Source organism: Hippopotamus amphibius, chromosome 14 (genome assembly GCF_030028045.1).
Source record: "Hippopotamus amphibius kiboko isolate mHipAmp2 chromosome 14, mHipAmp2.hap2, whole genome shotgun sequence".
In the NCBI taxonomy this organism is placed as follows: Eukaryota; Metazoa; Chordata; class Mammalia; order Artiodactyla; family Hippopotamidae; genus Hippopotamus; species Hippopotamus amphibius.
In genome coordinates, this window is record NC_080199.1 from 71519725 (window position 1) to 71542297 (window position 22573).

A 22573-nucleotide genomic window follows, 5' to 3' on the forward strand; every position below is an offset into this window, starting at 1 on the left:
AGGACAATAAGGAAGGATTTTACACACAATGAACTAGCAAAATTTGAAACAGGTAATAAGGCCACTATTAAACTAGATGCTAGTAAAGGAAATGAAACTGCCACAGTTGCTTTAAACAACTCATTAAACCCTGTGGTTCAGTAGGGACCACCCTCCTCCCAAGCACAAGTAACAAACCTGAGCTCCATCTGCAAGAAAGAAGCCAACAACATTGTTTGCCACACAGGTGCCTTCCTTTCAGATATCTGTATCTTATTTACCTAATATTTTTACACTGCCAAGATTCCCAAAACAATGTGGGCATGTGCCTGCCTCCCCTACAACCATTACAACCCTCTTGGATAATACAGCTGCAATGAATTTAGGATAGTAGTACTATCTAACTCCATTAAATAGGCCCTAACTGGCCTAGATAATCAGGATAACTCCATCTCCCTGAAGAGTAAATAAATGGTTTAGGGTAAAACATATTTAAGCTGAGATAGTGATTCAGAGGTGGTTCGACCACAGCTCAGGAAGCTGTTTCAGATGAGACAAAAAATAAACATGCACGTGATTTCACTTCTCAGTAGTGTACAATCTCTCTCTTGCAAATGAGTTCTGTCAACATCAGAGAATATATTAATGAATGAATTATACTGACAGGCAAAAAAAAACAAAAACAAAACACAAGATCATCTACATTAAACTGTTCACTATTCCTGATTTATATAAAACTCAGAGCAAATCAGGAAGAGAGGAAAAATTCTTTAATATAACAAACAGTACTTTTCAGAAGTAAAGAGCAAATAAACTTAGTTACAAAACACTAGAGCATTTCCACTTAGACAAGTGAAGGATAAGAGTACTCACAATATCCATTTGGATTCGTGAAGTATCAAGGAACAAAATTTCCTAGTCCAACTACATTCAACAACAAAAAGGGGGACTTCCCTGGTGGTGCAGTGATTAATAATCCACCTGCTAATGCAGGGGACACGGTTTCGATCCCTGGTCCAGGAAGATTCCATGTGCTGCAAAACAACTAAGCCGATGTGCCCCAACTACTAAGCCTGCGCTCTAGAGCCCACGAGCTGCAATTATTGAGCCCATCTGCCACAAATGCTGAAGCCCAAGCACCTAGAGCCCGTGCCCCACAACAAGAGAAGCCACCACAATGAGAAATCCAAGCACTGCAACAAAGAGCAGCCCCCATTCACCACAACTAGAGAAAGCCTGTGCACAGCAACGAGGAGCCAACACAGCCGATAAACAAAGAAAGGTTTATTGTCTTGGGGAAATAAATAGTAATCTGGAAGTAGAGGAGACTTTCGATATGGTTCCGTTACTGCTCTTGACTCTAATTCTATCCCATTTCCTTGACTCTTCCTTCACCACATGCCAGTTTCAACCCCAAGATACCAGGCAATGGCAACATGAGCTACATTTTTTTTTTTTGTATTTACATGCAGAGACAGGAGTAACAGAAAACTACTGAAAATTACTATGTCCTGCAACAGAAAACTTAAGCAATTTTTGGTATAAATGTACAAAATAAAATTGATGATGCAATTTATGTGCTGACCCAGATCAAAGTCCAAAACACATCATTAAATTGAAAAGGCAAAACAATATATATAGCATGACCTCCATTTGTATTTTTAAAATATAAAATTTTTTTAAAGAAAAGTAACTGCCACTTCTAGCTTAGCATCTTGACATATTTCTAGAACTCAAGATGTAACTACTAAGGAAGTCTTTGGCTGCAGACAAGTACATTATGAAAACAGTATTTTGAAAACAAAAGTTTTACTTCTAGATTGGCAAATTATTATATTTACTACACAGTAAATGAAAGAATAAAACTTATATTCGCTGAGCACCTATCTGCCAGAAACTACATAAATTACTTTTATGATGACTTAGAGGGCTAGGATAGGGAGGTGGGAGGGAGGGGATATGGTGATATATGTATAAATACAGCTGATTCACTTTGGTGTACAGCAAAAACTGGCACAACAGTATAAAGCAATTCTATTCCAATAAAGAGCTTAAGTAAGTAAGTAAGTAAATAAATAAATAAATAATTTTTTAAACCAGTATTTTGAAAACAAAAGTTGACTTCCAGATTGGCAAATTATTATATTTACTACATAGTAACTGAAAGAATAAAATTAATATTCAGAGCACCTATTTGCCAGAAACTATATAAATTACTTTTTATTTATTTATTTATTTATTTATTTATTTATTTGACTGCATTGGGTCTTTGCTGTGCTCAGGCTTTCTGTAGTTGTGGAGAGTGGAGGCTACTCTTCATTGCAGTGCACAGGCTTCTTATTGAGGTGGCTTCTCTTGTTTCGGGGCATAGGCTCTAGGTGCATGGGCTTTAGTAGTTGTGGCACATGGGCTCCACAGTTGTGGCTCACTGGCTCTAGAGTGCAGGCTCAGTAGTTGTGGCACACGGGCTTAGTTGCTCCGTGACATGTGGGATCTTCCCGGACCAGGGCCCAAACCCATGTCCCCTGCATTGGCAGGCAAATTCTTAACCACTGTGCCATCAGGGAAGCCCCCTAAATTACTTTTATGTATTCAATACTTGGTGTTACTCATCTTTCCAGCAATCCTGAAATATATGAGGTTTATGCTTAGAAAAGATTAATAGAAACATGTCCATAGCCCACAAGGTCATAGCACTTATAAGTGACAAAGCTGGAATTCAATTCCAAACTTAATTCCAATGAAATATTATTCAGCCATTAAATGAAAGTAGGAAATCTTGCCATTTACAAAAACACAGATGGAGCTTGAGGGTATTACGCTAAATGAAATAAGTCAGAGAGAAAGACAGATACTATATGATCTCACTTATATGTGGAATCTAAACAAATAAAAAATCTGAATTCATAGATAATTACATTGGTGGTTGCCAGAGCTGAAGGATGAGGTAGGCAAAATGAGTGCACACGGTCAAAAAGTACAAACTTCCAGTTATAAAGTAAGTCATGGGGGTATAAGTACAGCATGGTGACTATAGTTAACAATATTGCATTGTATATGTGAAATCTGCTAAGAGAATAAATCTCAAAAGTTCTTACCACAAAAAATAAAATAAAATGTGTAACTATGTGTTGGTGATGGATGTTAACTACACTTATTGTAGTGATCATTTCACAATAAAATATCAAATTATGTTGTACACCTGAAACTAATGTTAATGTCAATTATATCTCAATTAAAAAAAATTTGATGTAGACCATTTTTAAAGTCTTTATTGAATTTGTTACACTATTGCTTCTGTTTTATATTTTAGATTTTTGGCTGTGAGGCATGTGGAATCCTAGCTTCCGGACCAGGGATCAGACCTGCACCCCCTGCATTGGAAGGTGAAGCCCCAACCACTGGACTGCCAGGGAAGTCCCAATTTTTTAAACATTTTAACTTTACTAACTAGCCCTTATCTTCCATTAATTCCCCATATATTTAACTTCCCATAATTTGCCACCTGAGAATCTCAGCGTTCTTTTCCTTTGCCTTTTCATTTCTCTAAAAATGCACTGTTCTTCCGTCAGTCTAATTTGTAGGGTCCCAGCCAATGAATTTAGGATGGATAAAGGAAACAGAGTTTTTCCTCCCATACAATAAGTTAGCAAGAGAAAATACAAATTTTTATTCATGTATGTATGCACAGCAGTTCACAGAAAAATGTGACTCAAGAAGATATTTAAAATCTGGGACTTATAATAGCATCTTAATAGGGGAAGGGCACTGACAGGAAAACAGATGACTTTTTCAAAAGATAAACGGGCCCTGACAAGAACAAATGGGAGATACGGAAGTTTTGTGACAATGTCTGTTTAGATGTGGTGTGGAGACTTCTCATCTCCAGTGATAAGAGAATCTTCCCTGGCTGCTCCAGGAAGGGAATTAATGACAACTGAGTTTTTTGGAGAAGCTCCACGTTTAGGCAGATAAGAGATTTCAGGAACTCAAATGCCTTCTTCACAAAATAATTTTTATGCCATGACATATTATTGTGAACCCCTTTGAGGGTCAAGTGTCAAGACTATAGCAAGAGGAGACAGCCTGGGCTCAACTCTGAATACAACAAGGATAAGTGGGGATTTATAACAAAAATAAAAAAACACTTTCACACTTCAAAGAGTAACATCAAGAAAGTGTTACGACTACCAACAGAATGAGAGAAAATTTATGTAAATCATATATGTATCTGTTAAGAGACTTGTATCTAGAATATATGAAGAACTAACACACTCAATTTTAAAATGGACAAAGGATCTGAACAGTTTTTCAAAGAAGATACACAAATGGTTAATACACAAATGAAAAGTTGTTCAACATCATTAACCATCAGCAAATACAAATAAAAGCCACAATGAGACACCAGCTCACACCCACCAGGATGGCTATAATCAAAAAGACAGACAGTAACGAGTGTGGGCAAGGATGTAAAGAAATCAAAACCTTCATACACAAATTGTAGGAATGCAAAATGGTGCTATAGCTTTGGCGTTTCCTCAAACAGATAAAATAATATGATCCAGCAATACCATTCCTAGGTATATACCCAAGAGAAATAAAAACATATTCTGCACATAAACTTGTACACAAATACTCATTATTACTCATAACAACTAAAGTGGAAACAACCCAAATGCCCATCAACTAACGAATAGGTAAAATATAGTCTATCCATATAATGGAATACTTGGCAATAACAAGAAACGAAGAACTGATATATACTGCAACACTGATGAACTTTGACAACATTAAGTTAAAGATACTGAAACTGTACACCTCAGATTGGGACCTGAACCCGCATGCCAGGACTTGAACCCAGCCTAAATCCAGATTGGGACTCAAACCCACGTGGCTGAGACTCGAACCCAGCCAAAACCCTGATTGGGACTTGAACCCCTACGACCAGGACTCAAACCCGGCCAAAACCCAAGATCTTCCAACTGAGATAGATCACACACCTGGTTTCAGGACTTAATGAAGTTCAGGTTCTTGATGTCTCACCACAGAAAGAATTCAATGAGAGACAAAGTGATAGGTAAGAAGTTTATTCAGAGATTTAATTAGAGAGAAACACACTCCGCAGAGTGTGGGCCATCTCAGAAGGTGAGAAAGGCAGCAGGGTATGGGGGCTGACAATTCTTAGAAGGGTGGGTAATTTCACAGGCTAATGAGAGGGCAGAATATTCCAGAATTGGGCCATCGCCCACTTTTTGATCCTCATGGCACCTGGAAGTTGACTTGTCCGCCATCTTGGACCCATTTGGGTCTGATCGGTTTATGTTATGTCCTCAGGCTATGTCATTTTTTCAAAGGTTGTGCCCTGCCCTCTTCCCTCCTGTTTCAATACCAATTACAAAGAACCAAATACTAAATGATTCCACTAGTATGAAATGTACAGAATAGGTAAATCTATAAAGACAGAAAGATTCATGGTTGCAGAAGGGAGGCATAGGGAGATGAGATGTTAGGGGGTGTTAGCTAACAGGTCTAGGTTTCTTTGGGGGTAATGAAATGTTCTAAAATTGACTGTGGTAACAGATGTACAGCTCTATAAATATACTAAACCACTGAGTTGTACACTTTAAATTAGTGAACTGTATGGTATGAGAATTATACCTAAACAAGAATGTTTAAATCACCAATGGGGGGGACGTCCCTGGTGGCGCAGTGGTTAAGAATCTGCCTGGCAATGCAGGGGACACGGGTTGAAGTTGTGGTATGGGAAGATCCCACATGCTGCGGAGCAGCCCACGCACCATGACTACTGAGCCTGTGCTCTAGAGCCCTCGAGCCACAACTATTGGGCCTGCTCGCCACAACCACTGAAGCCCGCAGGCGTAGAGCCCGAGCTCTGCAACAAGAAACACCACCAATGCACAATGAGAAGCACACATACCACAATGAAAAGTAGCCCCCCGCTCTCTGCAAGCAGAAATGAAGACCCAAATAAATAAATAAATAATTTTTAAAAAAGAAAACTAAACAACAACAACAAACACCAATGGGATAAAAGCTATAATAAATCATACAACAATTCAGGCAAAGAATCAGGAGTCTAAAAGCGTATAGTAGGGATAAGGAAAACGTCCCTGAAAAAAATCAAACTGAGCTGAATCTTTAAAAAGATGCACCAAGTTTAGGGTGTCCATTCTCACCATTATTATCCAACATAGTTTTGGAAGTTTTAGCCACAGCAATCAGAGAAGAAAAAGAAATAAAAGGAATCCAAATTGGAAAAGAAGTAAAATTGTCACTCTTTGCAGATGACATGATATTATACGTAGAAAACCTGACAGACTCTACCAGAAAACTGCTAGCACTAATTGATGAGTTTAGTAAAGTAGCAGGATACAAAATTAATGCACAGAAATCTCTTGCATTCCTATACACTAACAACAGAAGAGCAGAAAGAGAAATTAAGGAAACTCTCCCATTCACCATTGCAACAAAAAGAATAAAATACCTAGGAATAAACCTGCCTAAGGAGGCAAAAGATCTGTATGCACAAAACTTTAAGACACTGATGAAAGAAATCAAAGACAACACAAACAGATGGAGGGACCTACCATGTTCCTGGATTGGCAGAATCAACATAGTGAAAATGACTGTACTACCCAAAGCAATTTACAGATTCAATGCAATCCCTATCAAATTACCAATGGTGTTTTTCACAGAACTAGAGCAAGAAATCTTACGATTTGTATGGAAACGCAAAAGACCCCGAACAGCCAAAGCAATCTTGAGAAGGAAAAATGGAGTTGGTGGAATCAGGCTTCCTGACTTCAAACTATACTACAAGGCCACAGGGATCAAGACAGTATGGTACTGGCACAAAAATAGAAAGGAAGATCACTGGAACAGAACAGAGAACTCAGAGATAAATCCAAGCACATATGGGCACCTTATCTTTGACAAAGGAGGCAAGAATATACAATGGAAAAAAAGAAAGCCTCTTCAATAAGTGGTGCTGGGAAGATTGGACAGCTACATGTAAAAGAATGAAATTAGAACTCTTCCTAACACCATACACAAAAATAAACTCCAAATGGATTAAAGACCTCAATGTAAGGCCAGACACTATAAAACTCCTAGGGGAAAACATAGGCAGAACACTCTGTGACATACATCAAAGCAGGATCCTTTTTGACCCATCTCCTAGAATCATGGAAATCAAATCAAGAATAAACAAATGGGACCTCATGAAACTTAAAGGTTTTTGCACAGCAAAAGAAACCAAAACAAGAGAAGAAGGCAATCCTCAGAATGGGAGAAAATATTTGCCAACGAAACAACAGACAAAGGATTAACCTCCAAAATATACAAGCAGCTCATGCAGCTTAATACCAAAAAAGCAAATAACCCAATCCACAAATGGGCAGAAGACCTAAATAGACATTTCTCCAAAGAAGACATACAGATGGCCAACAAACACATGAAAAGATGCTCAACATCACTAATCATCAGAGAAATGCAAGTCAAAGCCACAATGAGGAACACCTCACACTGATCAGAATGGCCAGCATCACAAAATCTGGAAACAACAAATGTTGGAGAGGGTGTGGAGAAAAGGGAACTCTCCTACACTGTTGGTGGGACTGTAAGTTGGTACAGCCACTATGGAAAACAATTTGGAGGTTCCTTAAAAAACTACAAATAGAACTACCATATAATCCAGTAATCCCACTCCTGGGCATATACCCAAAGAAAACCATAATCCCAAAAGAAACATGTACCATAATGCTTATTGCAGCACTATTTACAATAGCCAGGACATGGAAGCAACCTAAATGCCCATCAACAAATGAATGGATAAAGAAGATGTGGCATATATATACAATGGAATATTACTCAGCCATAAAAAGGAATGAGATGGAGCTATATGTCATGAGGTGGATAGACCTAGAGTCTGTCACACAGAGTGAAGTAAGTCAGAAAGAGAAAGACAAATATTGTATGCTAACTCATATATACGGAATCTAAAAATGGTACTCATGAACTCAGTGACAAGAACAAGGACGCAGATGCAGAGAATGGACTGGAGAACTCGAGGTTTGGGGGGGCAGGGGGTGAAGGGGAAGCTGAGATGAAGTGAGAGAGTAGCACAGACATATATACACTACCAACTGTAAAATAGATAGCCAGTGGGAAGTTGCTGTATAACAAAGGGAGTTCAACTTGAGGATGGATGATGCCTTAGAGGACTGGGACGGGGGGGGGGGGGGGGGGGGGGGGGGGAGTTGAGCGAGGGAGGGAATAAGGGAATATGTGTATAAATACAGATGACTGAACTTGGTGTACCTCAAAAAAATAATAAATTTAAAAAATAAATTTAAAAAAAAAAAAAAAAAGATGCACCAAGTTTGCCAACAAAAGAAACCCAGGCAGAGGATTTCACATGAAATTAAAAGCACAGACATGCAAGAGAATATGACAGTCCCGGCTAATTTCACACAGCCAGAACTCAGAAATTCTGCTGCGAAGTAACTAAAGATTCTGCTGGAGAGGGAAGCAGAGTCAGATTTATCAAGAACCCTGAATGCTCAACTTTATTTTTTCTTGCAAGCAATGTGAAGTTAACATTTTAACCAAGAGAATAAAATGATCAAATGTCTTTTACATATACTATTTTGACAGTCCATGGAGGATGCATTGGAAAAAGGTGAGAATAGAGTTAAGAAACTGATTAGAAGACTACTAAACTGGGACATCCCTGGTGGCACAGTGGTTCAGAATCGCCTGCCAATGCAGGGGACACAGGTTCAATCCCTGGCCCAGGAAGATCCCACATGCCGAGCAGCAACTAAGCCCGTGTACCACAACTACTGAGCCTGTGCTCTAGAGCCCGCAAGCTGCAACTACTGAAGCCAGAGCACCTAGAGACCGTTTATGCAAAGTGTATGGCCACAGAAGTTGCTGCTAATGTTCTGGGTGAAGAATAGAAGGGTTACGTGCTCCACATCAGTGGTGGGGATAACAAACAAGGTTTCCCCGTGAAGTGGGGCGTTTTCACCCATGGCCGTGTCCATGTGCTACTAAGGGGCAGTCCTGTTAGAGATCAAGGAAGACTGGAGAAAGTAAGTGCAAATCTGTTCAGGGTTGCATTGTGAACACCAGTCTAAGTGTTTTCAATTTGGTCGTTATTTTTTTTAAAAGGGAAAGAAGGATATTCCTGGAGTCATGATGCCTTGTCGACTGGGGACCAAAATAGCTAGAATTTGCAAACTTTTCAATCTCTCTAAAGAAGATAATGTCTGCCAGTGTGTTGTGAGAAAGCTCCTAAACAGAGTTAAGAAACCTAGGACCAAGGCACACAAGATTCAATGTTTGTTATTCCACATGTTATGCAACACAAACATCGGCATACTGCTCTGAAGGAACAGTGTACCAAGAAAAATAAAGAAAGGCTGCAGAATATGCTAAACTTTTGGCCAAGAGAATGAAGGAGGCCAAAGAAAAATGCCAGGAAGAGACTACCAAGAGAGGGAGGCTGTCCTCCATGAGAGCTTCTCTACCTCTGAGACCAGTCAAAAATATGATGCTCTAAGAGTAACACATAAATAAGGTCAGCTATCAAAGAAAGAAAAGAAAAAAATGAGGAGGATCTTCACTAAACCAAAAACAATAAAAAAAAAAAAAAAAAGAAGAAAGAGTGTGAGTAAATTTACTAACTGGAGAGAGAAGAAAGAAAAACCAATTAAGAAATGAAAATCAAGAGGTTAAACTTCAGATGTCAATTTGAGAGTAACTAACATTGAGCAGAAGCCACAGAAATGAATGACATTGTGCAAGTAAAGCTCAGAAAGGAGATGCGGGGAAAAAAGACAAAATACCATGGGATAGTTTTTCCTCGAATTGAAATGCCCCTATATAATCATTCACATCAGTAAAATCCATAATTACTATATTAGGAAACTAACCATAAAGGCTAATACCACCTCATGGAAAAATAAATGGCTCTAAAAAGAAAAGAGTGATAACTTCAGTCTCATTTAATCTTTTCAATGAGAAAAGTTTTTAAAGGTTTGGTCTAAAGGCATCATAGTATAATAATAAGAGGAGGGGCTTCCTAGGTGGCGCAGTGGTTAAGAATCCACCTGCCAGTGCAGGGAACATGGGTTCGATCCCTACTCCAGGAAGATCCCACATGCCACGGAGCAACTAAGCCCGTGTGCCACACAACTATTAAGCCTGCGCTATAGAGCCCGTGAGCCACACCTATTGAGCCCATGTGCCGCAACTACTGAAGCCCACGAACCTAGAGCCCGTGCTCCGCAACAAGAGAAGCCACGGCAATGAGGAGCCCACGCACAACAAAGAGAAGCCCCCGCTCGCCGGAACTAGAGAAAGCCCGTGTGCAGCAACGAAGACCCAACACAGCCAGTAAATAAATTAATTAATTAATTTAAAAAAAAAAAAGGAAAAGGAATAACAACATATTGAGTACCTACCTAGCCTATGCTCCTAGTTCTAAAAATAAACAATGTACATTAATTCACTTAATCCTCACCAACAACAGTGCAAGGTAAGCAAACTCCTCTTCTAGAAAGTGAGGCACAAAGAGGTTAAGTAATTTGCCCAAGGCTAAAAGGCAAGTAAGGTCTGGGACAAGGACTGTAACACAGTTAGTTCCAGAGCCCACATGTTTTACCACTGCACTGGCTCTCAAAGGCAAGTATTAGATTTTCAAAGCAAAAACAAAACACCTTGGTTCAATGTTGGGTCTACCACCAACCTTGGCATATTGGTAACTTAAGCAATTCAAGTTATGTCTCCTCAGCTGTAAGAAGTAAATAATGACAGCATCACAGGATTATTATAAGTATTTTAGTCATGAATATAAAACACCTAATTATTACCAAGTAATAACAATAAACATTTACTTAAGCACATGTTGGCATATATTAAGACACTATCATAGACAGTTTACACAAATTATTTTATCTAATCTTCAAAACTGTCTCAATGGGGTGGGATGAATTGGGAGACTGGGATTGCCATGTATACATTACTAATAAGAAAAAAATATCAAATTGTACACTTTAAACATATACAATTCATTGTATGTCAATTATATCTCAATAAAAGTTCTTAAAAAAAATTGTCTCAGAAAGAATCATTGCTCTCCTAGCCATTTTTACAGGTTAGGAAACAGAGTCAAAGAGAGGAAGAGATTTGCGCATAATCACATTGTATGGTAAAACGCTTATACAATGGCCCCAAATCTCCACCCCTCCTAATATCCATACACCCAGCAATGTGACACTGCAGCTCCTCCCATCAAGAGGCAGAGTTGATTTCCCCACATCTTCAATTCTGTGTGGCCTCATGACTTGCCCTGAACCAACAGACTGTGGCAGAAGTGATGCTGTGCAATTCCAAGTGTAGACCTCAAAAGACCTTGCTTGTTTCTACTACCTCTCTAAGAATCCTGCCGCCACCACATGTGAACAAGCCCAGGCTTGCCTGAGAAACAATGAGAGACACGTGCTTCAGTCACCCTCCATCACCCAGCAGAGAGCCAGTTAATGACCAGAAAAATGTGAAAAGCCACCACAGACCATCCAGCTTCCAGCCAACCTGCCTGGTGACCACAGATGTATGAGCTACCCTAGATGAAATCAGCCAAATCTAGCCCAGGTGATCAGAACCAATGTGATCTATAGATTCATGAGTAATAACACACACTCATTTTAAGCTACTGATATGGGGGTGGGAGTTGTTGTTACACAGCAATATTTAACTGAAATTCATGGTAAGCTGAAGGGCTGGAATTTAAAGCCAGGTAGTCTGACTCCAGGCTCACTCTCCTAATCACTACATTATTATAACTTCCAGTTTCAGAGTAAATACAACAGGCAATGCTACTGTAGTACTTTCATTTGTGAAAATTAAGTCACTGTTCTATATTCTTTAAAATTAACTTATAAAAGCTCAAAATAATAAATACAATTCTCATTTCCTCCTTTAGGTAAACAAAAAATCCAAACAGTATATCAGATCTAGATCCAAAACTCAGGACTTTCCTGGCGATCCAGTGGTTTAGACTCTGAGTTTCCAATGCAGGGGATGTGAGTTTGATCCCTGGTCAGGGAACTAAAATACCACATGCCACATGGCCAAAAACAAACAAACAAACAAACAAAAACACACAGATTCAAAACTAAACTGTTACCAACCACCTGTCCACTATTAAATACTGAATAAAAAATAGAAGAACTATATGTACATTCTGAATATATTTACACTTCTTTCAAAGTAAATATTTCACATAGGGTATCCTATTAACTCCCCAGGTATTGTGAAATGTACCTGTATTAATTTGTATTAATTTGTTCTCACTCTAAAATTATTTACTTTGCTTCCCAAATCACTGACATATACAACACACCACATCATTTAACCACCTATATGCATCTATGCCCATGTAGTTCCTTTGGTAGATCTTAGTTTCCACCAGGGAATGCACAAATGATTCCATTACACTGGAAGTTGAGACTGCCACCCAGCCACTTTGGGTTATTCGTGCCAATGAATCAACAAAGAAGGTGGTTAAGAACCGACTAGGGTGACTGATCTCACGAATAAGAGGAAGTTAGGTTGCCACTACACAGTGGGGCTAATAGAAAGTATCTCTGGAACACAGCAGTTCCTCTGAGAGGCCACTTAGTGTTTCCATGTACTGTGATTACAGTCAGTGGGAAAGGCAGGACTGCTAATGACCCAGACCCTTAAGGAATGAAGATTTAGGCCACCCCATCAAGCAAGAAACCACAATCAGCTGAGGTATTGCCAACAACAGAGGGAATGTGGAATGACAACAGAAGAAAATTATAGACAGCAACCACAACCACATGACTAGTTGCAGAAATGAAAATTGTAACGAGTATTTCTTTTATGATATAAAAAAATCTGTATATATATTAACCAATTTATTTTTTATCTCCCTTTCTACAACCATCTGATAGTAGCAAATCTTATATCTCCATATTTAAGTTACAGAATGTTAAGGAGAAAATGTGACTTAGGTAGAAAAAAAATTAACCCACTATGGATAAAGGGATTTTGTATCCTCTCTTTAAGAGAGATATGTTAAAGAGAGGTATGTTATCAGCTGAACAAAGGATAGTTGCATTATGTTCACCAAAAGTATAGTTTTATAATTGTCTATTTATAAGATAAATATGATGAAAAGAGGTGTGCACTGCTGTGGTAACAAGGGATGGTCTGTGATGGCTTTTTACCTTAGCTGGGTTGCAACTACATTTTCCCAAATACCATTCTCTGCATGGTTGTGGGTTAGGGTTGGCCTCAAAAAAAAAAAAAACTCCCATGAGATTTAGAAGACAAAAGTGAAGCAGCCACCAGATTTAGAAGGTCAACATAAGGTCAGGTGTTACCTCAGTCTTCACACATCTCCGTGGTCTCTGGGCTCACCTTCCTCGGCATGGGGCAGCAATGGGGCCTACAGTTCTTCCAGCTCCTGTCAGATCTCCACCTTTGCTTTTCCAAATACTACTAGGGCAGGTTTGTGCGCAGCTCCATAGGGACATGTGCCATATCTACTGCAAGTCACCTACATCATCAAGGTTGCAGGTGTGGAAACAGTGAGAGCCATGAAAGTTCAAATTTGGGATCACAGGTTCCAACTCATTTCTATAATTTCCAAATATTCTTTGCAGGTTCCAGTTTAACCTTACTCTCTCCCCGACTTCATGTCCATGTTCCCTTCCCAACTACCAGCCCGGCTGACTTCAAGCCTAGCGTCAGATTCAAGAGTGCATAATTAGATCCTACAATTGGTAAAAACCAATCACAAGAATAATTTTACTTCTCTAATAAACTCTAGTTGACAGAGATGGAAATGTTATTTAAACTGTTATAGAAAGGGCTCAATGTATCCACATGCCTCTTTTCTGCCTCTTGTAACACTCAGCTAAAGACAAAAAGTCAAATACCATATATTGGGGTTATAATGTACCTCATCTTCCTTACATCAGCAAAAATACTTAAGGATGTTAGGTTTTGAATGCATTTACTTTCTAAACAAGCCAAGTTCAAATTTTAAAATCCACCTCTTAATAAGTTATATTTACATTAAGACAACAAAATAAACTTGTTCAAATTCAAAAAAGCAGTTAAAAATCAACACACCTTAAAACATGTATTTAGTCTATATTAATGTTAACCTTAAACTCATGCTAAAGCACAAAACAGTGCATTTATTAGAAGATCTATGTGCCATCTCTCTACAGTCAACTCATCCAGCTCCCTCTTGCACACACTTTTTTACATATATTTTGCTTGAAGTCAGAGCCATAAAGTGAAATTTTTGCAGAATGATTCTAAAGAATCCTCTCTACCTGAGCTCATCCTAGCTAACCATTTAAACACAAATAGATGTCCAACAGCCCTATCATGAACATGAATTCTGAGACAGAAGCAGTTGAGACATTTACATTTTAGTACTTTTTCCACAGAGCAGAAATACCCAGAGACGTAAAAGTCAAAGACAGTTGAAAAATAACATTTTCTTCCAATATTATTTGGTCCCATGTGTCCCAATGCTATCAGAGGCTGGTGCTAATAAAGGGGGAAACAAACAGCAGTAGAAATATGGCTGTCCCTTTCACCAGCCTTTGTAAATATTCTTTAACTCCAGGCTTTCTCATTAAATACTCACCTACCTAAACCAAATATATGTAACTGAAGAAATAGTGAGTTTCTATCTTATTCTAAAAATGTTGTAAGCCTAACACAAGATGTGTGTTAAGTCAGCAACTGTGCTTAAAAGGCCAGTTTGAAATGAATGAAAATCAGTCTGAAGAGCTCTAATAATGGTGGAGTAGCTTCTGTCAACTCACTAAACTAAGCCTTCCACAAATAACAATTACAAAAAAAAAAAAATACACCTCTGGATAAAATGTTTTTAAGAATGATTTGAAGGCAGAAGAAAGCATCAGGAAAAAGAAGAAACTGAAAATTTCACCACTGAAAGAAGGGAAGTACAATGGAAGAAGGGAAGTACACTGGAAGAGGTTCCAATTTATACAGCTTTTCCCCTGAGGGCACTCCTAGTCTGCAAAAGCACAGGGCTACTAGAACTCAAGCAGAAAGCTGCAGTTTTATTAAGTTCATGGCCACAAAGTGGCTAGAAATTCAGAGAGCAAATTCAGGAAAAGAGTGAGTCACAGCAGCAGAAGCCTCAAAAACTAATATAAATGCCTTCAAATTCTTAACTGACTCCTGAGTTGACTATGCTCAGGGAAGATTCCAAGGAGCCCAACTGAAAACAACAACTGGAAAGCTAAGAGAACTCAGCTGCTGCCCACTGCAGAGAAGACATGAGCCTGGCCAAGTTACAAGGGCTTAAAAAACACCTCAGGCTTTCTACAGACCCATCTTAAAGTATAAGACCAAGGCTCCACAAGTTCAAGCTGATCAGTAACTTAACTACATTCATCAGAAGAAGATAATTTAGAGATATATCATCCACAGTGTCCACTCCACAATTAAAACTTTCTAAACACGAAAAGCAGCAAGGGAAATGTGATCTACCATCAAGGGCAGGAAAAAAAGCAATAAACAGAAAAAGACAATGAAATAATTCAAAGGAAGGAATTAACAAGCAAAGACTTTAAAGAAGTTCAAGGCCTTAATGGAAAACATCGCCACAACGGGGAATCTCAGCAGATAAATGGAAATAGTTAAAAAATGAAAATATTAGAACTGAAAAGTACATTATTTCAAAGTGAGCTTAGAGATACCTGCACCCACATGTTCACTGCAGCATTATTCACAATAGCCAAAACATGGAAACAACCTAAATATCCATCAACAGATGAATGAATAAAGAAGATGTGGTGTATATATTCATGAGAATATTAACCACAAGAAAGGAAAACAAACCTGTCATTTGCAACAACATGGATGAACCTTGAGGACACTACGCTAAGTGAAATAAATCAGAGAAAGATACTGTATGATCTCACTTACATGTGCAATCTAAAAAGTCGAACTCATTTAACAGAGAGTTGATTTTTGTCAGAGTACAAATTTTCAGTTATAAGATAAATAAGTTCTGGGACTCTAATGTACAGCATGATGACTATAGTTAAAGATACTGTATGGTGTGCCTGGAAGCTGCCAAGAGAGTAAATCTTAAATATCTTCACCACACACACAAAATACTGTTAACTACGTGAGATGACGGATGTGTTAACCCACCTTACTGTGGTAATCATTTAACAATATATACATGTATCGAATCATCACATACACTTTAAACAATGTTATTTGTCAATTATATCTCAATGAAGCTGGAAATAAGTAAATAAATAAGTGATGGGGGTGGGGAATGGGCTTGACAGAATATTAGAAGCAAAATAAAAAAAAAAATCAGTGACCCTGAAGATAACTCAGTAGAAATTATTCAATCTGAAAAACTGAGGGCAAACGACTGGAAAAAAATTTTAAAATAACAGAAATTCACAGACCTACAGTACATTTTTAAACAAAAGAAAAAGAATCTGAGAAAGAGAAGAGAGAATGAGGTAGAAAAAGCATTTTAAATAATGGCTAAAAACTGGTGAAAAAAATCAATTTTCAAATCCAATGAGCTCAACAAACTCTAAGCAGAATAACCAAAACAAAAGAAAAAAAAGAGAAAAAAAAAGCACACATCTAATTGTTGAAAGATGCAAAAGAGACCAGAAAACAATTAAAAAGACTCTTTAAATCAATTAAAGACTGTCAACCCAGAATCTGCATCCAGCAATAATATTCTTGAAAAATAAGAGTAAAGGGGCTTTCCTGGTGGCACAGTGGTTAAGAATCTGCCTGCCAATGCAGGGGACACAGGTTTGATCCCTGCTCCAGGAAGATCCCACGTGCCACAGAGCATCTAAGCCCGTGCACCACAACTATTGAGCCTGCACTCTAGAGCCTGTCAGCCACAACGATTGAGCCCATGTGCTGCAACTACTGAAGCCCACACTCCTAGAGCCTGTGCTTCACAACAAGAGAAGCCATGGCAATGAGGAGCCCGTGCACCACAATGAAGAGTAGCCCCTGCTTACCGCAACTAAAGAAAGCCCACACACAGCAACAAAGACCCAACACAGCCAATAAATTAATTCAGTTAATTAAGAAAAATAAGAGTAAATACATACATGTATTGACTCTTTGTGCACACTCATGCAAACAGACACACACACACACACACACACACACACACACACACACACGGGTGAGTCAAAAATTATCCACACTCTGGCTGTAGAATTTTTTAATGAACTTTCAGAAGAGACAAATACATCATTTTTCCACATAATCTCCTTGCTTTTCAATACACTTTGTCCATCTGTAAACAAACTTTCGTATTCCCTCGTTAAAAAATGTTTTTAGGCTGAGCTTCGAGCCACGAATGCACCACTGTCTTCATTTCGTCAGAAATGAATCTTCCCCATCCTCATAGGGCTGCTTTCAGGGGACAAAACAGGTGAAAAGTCCGATGGAGCAACATCACGGCTATAAGGAGGATGCTTTAACACCTCAAAATGAAGTAATCCACGACACACTTAGGTTTCAAAAAGTTTGTGCAAGATGGGTACTGAAACAACTCACAGAAGAGCATAAACAGAAGCATTTGGATACGTGCAAACAAAATTTGGACCGATACGCTAAGGAAGGTGAAAGTTTCTTAAAGACTATCATTACTGGTGACAAGACATGGATCCATCACTACGAGCCTGAGAAACAACAACAGAGTATGGAATGGAAACATCCTCAATCACTGACCAAGAAAAAGTTCAAAAGTGAACCATCAGCTGGAAAATTGATGCTTTTACAATTTTCTGGGATTCTCAAGGGCCAGTATCGGAACATTATCAGGAAAAAGGTTCAACAATCAACAGTGGCTGTTACTGTGAAATGCTTATTGAAGAGCTGAAGCCTAAACTTCAAATTAAGCACAGAGGACTATCCAAGGGCATCATGATCTTGCATGACAATGCATGTCCACACACTTCTGCCCACACTGTCAACACTCTGCAAAAACTTTGTTTTGAGGTGTTAAAGCATCCACCCACAGTCCTGATCTTGCTCCATCAGACTTTCACCTGTTTGGTCCCCTGAAAGCAGCTCTATGAGGATGAGGATGAAGATTCACTTCTGATAAAGAAGTGAAGACAGTGGTGCATTTGTGGCTCACAGCTCAGCCTAAAACACTTTTTAATGAGGGAATACAAAAGCTTGTTGACAGATGGACAAAGTGTATTGAGAAGCAAGGAGATTATGTGGAAAAATGATATATTTGTCCTTTCTAAAAGTTAATTAAAATGAATTCTACAGCCAAAGCGTGGATAATTTTTGATTTACCCTCGTATATATGCACTCACATAAGCTGAAGACTTGAATCACTAAATCTGGACATTATACAACGGTAAAGGAAAATTCTTCAAGCTGAAGGGAAATGAAATCAGATGAAACTTAGATCTACACAAAGAAATAAAATCTGGAATACCTATGTAATTATATACAAAAGACTCTTCTGCTTCTCTCCCTAAATTCTTTAAAAGGCAACTGACTAAAAAAACAGCATTATGGGACTTCCCTGGTGGCACAGTGGTTAAGAATCCACCTGCCAATGCAAGGGACACAGGTTCGATCCCTAGTCCAGGAAGATCCCATGCCTCGGAGCAACTAAGCCCGTATGCCACAACTACTGAGTCTGCACTCTAGGGCCTGCAAGCCACAACTATTGAGCCTGCTAGCTGCAACTACTGAAGCCCATGCACCTAGAGCCTGTGCTCTGCAACAAGAGAAGCCACTGCAATGAGAAGCCCACCTACCAGAATGAAGAGTAGCTCCCGCTCGCTGCAACTAGAGAAAGCCCAAGTCCAGCAACAAAGACTCAACGCAGCCAATAAATAAATAAATTAAAAAACAAAAACAAAAAAATCCATCACTGTGTTGAAGCAAAAGTTAACACACCAATAGCAAAAAAGTTAAATGTAATTATGCTTTCTAAGGTTCTTTCATTCTACATCAAGTGGCATAATGTTAATGCTAAGTGAACTGTAAACGTTAATCACGAACACTGTAATCCCTAGAGTAGCCACTTATACAAAGCAGTATAGCTTAAAAAGCCCACTGGATATTTAAAATATCTTTTAAAATCTGACTAAAATAAAAGAAGGCAGTAAGAGAAGGAAGAGAGGACACAAACTGATAAGACATAGAGCAAAATGGGATACAAACTTAACTATAGTAACATTAAATGTAAAGTTACCAAATCCTCCACTCAGAGACAGGGATTATTAGATATGTTTACTATTAAGAGAAGGAAGGGAGGAAGGAGGGGAGGGAGGGAGGAAGGAGGGGAGGGAGAGAGGAAGGAAGGGGGGACAGAAGAAAAATAAACCCATTAAATACATGCTGTCTATAAAAGACCTCAAAAACAAGGACACAATCAGGTTAAGCACATAAAAATAAAAATTATATACCATGAATATAAATAGTAAACATAAGGAAACTGGTATAAGTAAATTAAAGCCAGGAAGAATTAACTTAAGTAAGAGAATTATCAAAGGTAAAAAGGTCAATTCATCCAGAAGGCATAACAATCCTAAGTAAGAATGCACCTAATATCAGAGCTTTAGGCAAAAACTACATGGAGGAAATACATGAAGCAAAAACTGACAAAGTTACAGGAAGAAATGAACAAATCCAGTTATATTTGGAAATTTTAATACCTCTTTCTCAGCAACTAAATGGATAAAAAAGCAATCCACAGGCATATAAATCAGGGGTCAGCAAAGTGCAGGACCTCTGCCCATCTATGTAAATGAAATTTTATTAGAACACTGCCATACCCACTCATTTACGTATTGCCAGGGCTGCTTTTCACTACAAGCACAGAGTAGTTAAAACAGAAACTATAATTCACAAAACCTAAAATATTTCCGATACAGCCCTTTGTAGGATATTTTCTGATCTTGGATACAGGTGATTTAAACATCACTATTCACCAACTTGACTTAATTGTATGAGACCATATACTACACCATAAACTAAGTCTCACATTTCAAAAGACAGAACTCTTACAGAGTATATTCTGTGACTACAGCAGAACTACATAAAAAATCAATTACAATAAGCTATCCAGGAAAACCCAAAATAGCTGAAAATCAAGCAACACACTTCTAAAAACATTCATGAGTCAAAGAAGAAATCACAAAGGAAATTAGATAATATTCTGAACTGATAATGAAAATACAACATATAAAAATGTGGGGGAAATTATAACTTCAAGTGCTTATATTTAAAAAGAAAGTCTTAAATTTAAATAGGTGAATTCCCAAATTAAATATCTAAATTTCTAGCTTAAGAAGCCAGAAGATAAAAAGAACAAATTAAATCAACTGAAAATAAGAGTGAAGGAAATTATCAAGATAAGCACAGAAGTCAATTAAATTACTGAAACCAAAAGCTGTGGAAAGAAATAAAATTGCTAAACCTCCAGCAAGAATGACTAAGGAAAGAAAAGAGTAAAGAGGGGTCAGTACAGATACTACAGACATTAAAAGGATAACAGGGGAAAATTACAAACTTTCTGCCAAGAAGCTTGATAAATTAAATGAGATAGATACACTGCTTAGGGGAAAAACAGACAAAACGGAAAATCCATATAACCATATATTTACCAAAGAAACAAAATCTGTTCTCAAAAATCTTGCCACACCAAAAAACCTCCATTCCTAGATGGGTACCAAACATTAAAGAAATAATACCAATCACATACAAACTAATTCTAAAAAAAAGAAGAGGAAACACTTCTTAGTTTTAGAAGGCTAGTATAACCATGGTATCAAAAGGCATTAGAAGAAATGACAATTACAGACAATATTCCATTGGTGTCCTGCATTTCGGCACATCTTGCATCTGAGGATCTCACTGCCCACACTGTTCCAGACTAACTTCCCAAAGATGTTTATAAAGTGAACAGATCTGGAAGATAAAGTCTCTTCCAGAGCAAAAAGAAGGTATGCCTACTTCCCATTAAAAAATATTCAGGTTCCCTATGTTCAGAATTCCTCTCTTGTAATGCAGGCACTGCATGTGTAGTTGTCATCTGACCCTCTTTACACTCAGTGTGATATGGAGCTTGAGGAACTGGTGCAAAAATACTGACAGTACCCTGGCTACTACTAAAGCTGTGACAATAAACTGTCTTTCGACACAGACCCAAGTCTCATGTCTTCTATTGGTATGCATGAAACTGCAAGTAGGGTAAAACCTCAGATTCTTCACAGGCTTGACAGTGGGCCTCTCTACAGCATGGCAGCTGGTTTCTCCTAGAGTGAGTGATGAGAGAGAAAGACCAATTCACAAGCCACTGTGCCTCTTATAACCTAATTTCAGAAGTGACTTCTACCATATTCTATTGGGTTACACAAACCAACCCTAATTTAATGTGCAAGGTGACTACAAAAGGGTACAAATACAAAAAGGCAGGGAACAACGGGAACCATGTTACAGGGTGACTACCAAATTCAATATTGTTATAGGTCAGTTCTCCCTAAACGTATTTATAAAGCAACACAATCCCAATCAAAATCCCAAAAGGTGTTTTGTTTTTTAAATAAAAATTGACAAATTGATTTTAAAATTTATATGGAAACACAAAGGAACTAGACTGGAGAAACAATATTAGAGGATTCACACTATATGATTCCAAGACTTAAGGTAAAAGAGACAGTATGATACCAGCACAGGAGAAATAATTAGATCAAAGAAACAAAACAGAGTCCAGAAACAGATCCATACATATATGTTCAAACAATCCTAGACAAAAACACAAAGGCAGTTCAGTGCAGGAAAGGAAGAAGTTTTTTTCAAACAATGGTATTGGGGACTTACCTGGTGGCACAGTGGTTAAGAATCTGCCTCCCAATGCAGGGGACATGGGTTCCATCCCTGGTCCGGGAAGATTCTGCGGAGCAACTAAGCCCGTGCAGCACAACTACCGAACCCACACACCGAAACTACAGAGGCCTGTGCCCCTAGAGTCCATGCTCCGCAAGAAGAAAAGCCACTGCACTGAGATGACCGAGCACTGCAAAAAGAGTAGTCCCTGCTGTCCACAATTAGATACAGCCCACAGCAATGAAGACCCAATGCAGCCAAAAAAAACAAAAAAAAACAAAAACAAATAAAGAACCAATGGTGTTGGAACTGGATAAATGTATCTTTAAAAATGAACATCAACCCCTACTTCACACCATGCACAGTAATTAATTCAAGATGGATCACAGACCTATATGTAAAAGACTATGAAACTTCTAAAACAAAACAAGAGAAATTATTTTCATGACTTTTGAGTAGGCAAATGCTTCCCAGAACTCAAATTTATTAAAGCAAAAAATTTACTTCATCAATATTAAAAACTTTAGCTTATCAAAATATACTGTGACAGAAAGCTAAACTTACAAACTGGGAAAAAACATTCTCAATATACACTGATGTGACAAAAAATTTGTATCCAGACTATCTT

General features: G+C 38.2%; 1 protein-coding gene and 1 pseudogene across 7 annotated transcripts in view; one reads left to right on the forward strand and one right to left on the reverse strand.

Moving 5' to 3' along the window:
- The window catches only part of PDS5B (PDS5 cohesin associated factor B), a 198183-nt gene that overhangs the window by 157615 nt on the left and 17995 nt on the right, over nucleotides 1–22573 (reverse strand). The window lies entirely within an intron of this gene.
- LOC130835606 (40S ribosomal protein S6-like) lies at nucleotides 8919–9565 on the forward strand (annotated as a pseudogene).